The sequence below is a fragment of the Camelina sativa genome, chromosome 9 (genome assembly GCF_000633955.1).
Source record: "Camelina sativa cultivar DH55 chromosome 9, Cs, whole genome shotgun sequence".
Taxonomy (NCBI): domain Eukaryota; kingdom Viridiplantae; phylum Streptophyta; class Magnoliopsida; order Brassicales; family Brassicaceae; genus Camelina; species Camelina sativa.
Genome location: NC_025693.1, coordinates 14,692,120 through 14,695,814, shown reverse-complemented (window position 1 = coordinate 14,695,814; position 3,695 = coordinate 14,692,120). Strand labels below are relative to the sequence as shown.

General features: G+C 39.5%; 1 pseudogene; it reads right to left on the bottom strand.

Annotated features, from left to right (window-relative positions):
- LOC109126422 lies at positions 321–2,437 on the bottom strand (annotated as a pseudogene).

Genomic DNA, 3,695 nt, shown 5'->3' with positions numbered 1-3,695 from the left:
CCTAAACTGTGGTGGAGCTTCACCGTCTCAGGTTTGCTCCATCTTTACTCTTTCACTCAGCTCACCTCTCAGTGATGAGCTGCTCCATCTTTCTCTTCTTTCTCTTTGCCGTTTCCTCTTACGGCAGCTTTCTTCTTCTCCCTCACAGCCTCTCACTTGGCTACAGGTATTCCATTGAGCAGCTTCTCTAGCCGCATCTCACTTCCTCCTTACTCTCGGATCCGTTGGTCTTGTCTAACCAAACTTCAGGTCGGAACACATTCCCTCACTTTCCCTTCTTCTTCAGTCTCTTCCTAGACTGCCTTTTCTCCCTCTCGGCCTCAACCCTTCTTCTTCTTGCAGGCTCCAGGGATCTTCAGCTGTGATACCATGTTAGAATTCTTACTTCTAACCTCTCTTAGGTTAGATGTCTTGCTCTCTCTAGCTCTCAGATTTGGTTTGTTTGTTAAAGATGAGACAAGAAGCGGTTTTACTCCAAAGACTACATTGTTAAACTTGGATCAATGTTCTCTTACAATCATACATCTCTTTTATACTAATGCAATAATCTTAACCTAATTACTATACTAACCAACCAAACCCACATATGTTATTGGGCTTGTTTCACTTGAGGCCCAATGACCTTCTTCTTCTTTCTTCTTCTGTCCTCCTTCAACGCTTCTGCTTTCTTCTTCTTCGATGCTTACGCATTCTTTGCTCTTCATCATCCTCTTACTGAAGCTTCTTCTTCTTGCAGGATTTAATCTATGATTGACAATTCCAACAAGTCTCCGTATGTAGGTCTCTAGATTTTTCTCCTCATCCAAAGCTTTTCACCTGCAAGAATACCACCAACTGTCAGAACTTACCTCTGATCAGATTTTCTAAGTTCTTCTGAGGAGCATGATTCTTGAAAAGCAGATGCTGAATTTCTTGACGAATTGAACTCTTGAACAAAGCTACCAAAAGTCAGGTGACAGCGGTCAGTCTTTGGGACGCGAATATGATCTGCGATGATGACATTCGACTTTCACTGATATGAACATGCGAAAGCGTATCATGCAACTTAACGGCTTCTTATTCCACGTTTATGGAATTATCAGCAGGACAGCGAGCTTGAGACTTTGTAGGTGTTCCAATTACTCCAGGGTTGTGTCCAACATGTTACTGATTTGATTATGGTTTCCCTCCTTGTTTTGTGAGACTCCTGCATTACGTACAGGTTGATCAAGAGTATCAGAAGTCAAGAAAAGAAATGGCTACCACAAGGACTTCCCAATAGATTGAAAGAAAGGATTATATTAACAAAGACAGAAGCTATATACAGGGAAAAGAGCCGCCTAGCAGAAATCAAATAAAGCACAACATCCTTTTGATTAATAAATAATTGGCGTATAAGTGTTACCCTTTGTATGGCCACCAACTTGATGTGTTCTAGCATATTGACTTCCTCTATTCCCACACTGTCTGTTCAATAATGGCCTATTCTTTTCAACACCGCTGGACATAATAGGCTCTCGTGCAGTAGTTTGATTGTGATCAATCTTTGAAGTTGGGGAAGATGGTCGATATGCATTTGGAGGCCCATTCTTTCTAATAGAGGACCCTGGAAAAGATCAGACAGATGGATCTTTACCAACATTTTCAGAAGGTTTTCCACCTAAACCTACACCCCTTAGTTCCCGTTTAATAGCACCCACGGGTGATGATCTAGAAACGGGGGATGGTACATGAACTGGATCTGTGGAAGACGCATATACACCAAGAACTGAATTGGTTGATGGCAAAGTAACTCCACGGACTGTCTGCTTTCCATCAGAGAGTTCTTTATTGATAGAACGGTGCGAAGGAGCAATTTCAACCTGCCTGAGCCTGGCATCACCAGTAAATCTTGAGCCCCAAATGAGTCACAATCTCCCAAACCACATGTTGAGCTGGCAAACAATGAAGCGAAAATTCTTATTTTTCACATCTGAATTCAGCATAGTTTGCTCAAAATTATAAGATATCTAGTCCTCGTTAGGCTTTCAGTTTCCCAAAAAGTAACCATATTTGAATATTTCAGAGGAACGCCTACCAAGAGAACATACACACTCCTACTCTCGTCTACCAAACAACCAATAGCACCAAAAAAAAAGGTACGTCTCTTATCTTCTTAGAGTCCTACTTTACTAATTTTTTTGAAAAGTACAGCTAAAGCAAATTAACTCCCTTATAATAATAACATTAAAAACAGATCATTCAGAGTAAACAACGTATCATGCTTTCATATGTATAAAAGCAAAACAAGGCAAGTAAGCGACTTAGGATAGAAAGCTCGAATAAGAACAACATGATATATTACAATTGATCATACATACCCCTTTTTCTTCACAGTGGCCACCACTTTGTTAATATTTGATTCAGAAGACAGGGCAGAAGAATGCTTCAACTCTTCATCAACATTTGGATTAGACATCAGAAACCTAATCATCATAAAATAGATATATAAATCTATTGTGAGAAGTTAATCTATTATAAAGGATAGGAAATAAAAAGAAAATGAATCACCAATCGGAGGAAGCAAAAGAAATAGGAGTGGATGTTTTATTTTAGTTAGACAATTACATTCCAGAATGACAATATAATAGTGATCTTAAACCAACTATTGTTTCTTCTCAATCAGGTAAGTCACAAGCAACACCAAACCATAATCTTGTTGTTAAAGTGACAGGTGGTTCACCTAATTACATGAAGAGGGAAATTGGCATGGTTCGTACCTTCTCATCAATGAGTAGGAAGTCTATGCCCATGAGTTGGCCTCCTTTCTTTGACGTTGCGGGCAGGCCAGTGAGGAAGCATTCTTCCGACGATCTATTGGTGAAGACTGGTGAAGACGGCCAGCTTTGAGATTTGCGAATGAAACGATAGTTGAATTCATGTTAGTCAGGAGAAAAGTGAGAGAGAAAGTAAAATCTTAGAAGCATGAAATCGGAGGAGAGAACATTATATAGGACTGAAACTTACGCAAATTGAAGAAAGAGTAGTGGGTCTTCAAGTAAAAGAGAGAGCATTGAACGACATGAAATCCTGTTATACATGAAACCGTTACTATGTAGATGGAAGACAAAGAAGGCAGTGAAAGGGTGTGGAGGAGTCAAGAACATTACTTTAAAATCAATGTATTATGTGAAACGGAATCAAAGAATGAAGAAGGGCAGGGACGCTTGAGTCACAGATTGGAGGACGGTGGAGAGGAGTGTCGTGGGGAGGGTTTGATTTCAAGGGGCAAGTAAAAAATGTATCCATAATAAATTGGGCCTTAGAAAAGAGATTAAGCCCGAAAGAGAAAGAGAAGAAAATGGTTATTGGGCATGTATCGAAAATTAAGGAATAAATGTATGACGTTGCTGCACAAGGAATGAGTAAAAGGTAACTTTATATATATAGATTTATATTTTTACTTAGTTTTAGATTTGAGTTTATCATAAAGGGTGTATTATAAAAGGGATCGAAAACTATCGATTATTGAATAAAAGAGTTTTAAGAGAGCTTTGTCTAAAGCCTAGAAAGGAGGACTCTCAACCTAAGAGCTTATGTTCAAGCTCTGCAAGGAGGACTTGCAAAACCACTTCGATATCGCCGATCTCGGCCCTATCCTTATTGCTTCTTTGTCAAGTTACGACGTTCTAAGCAAGATCCGTTTGTGAATCCGAGTTCTCCTGGAGATCTAGCGT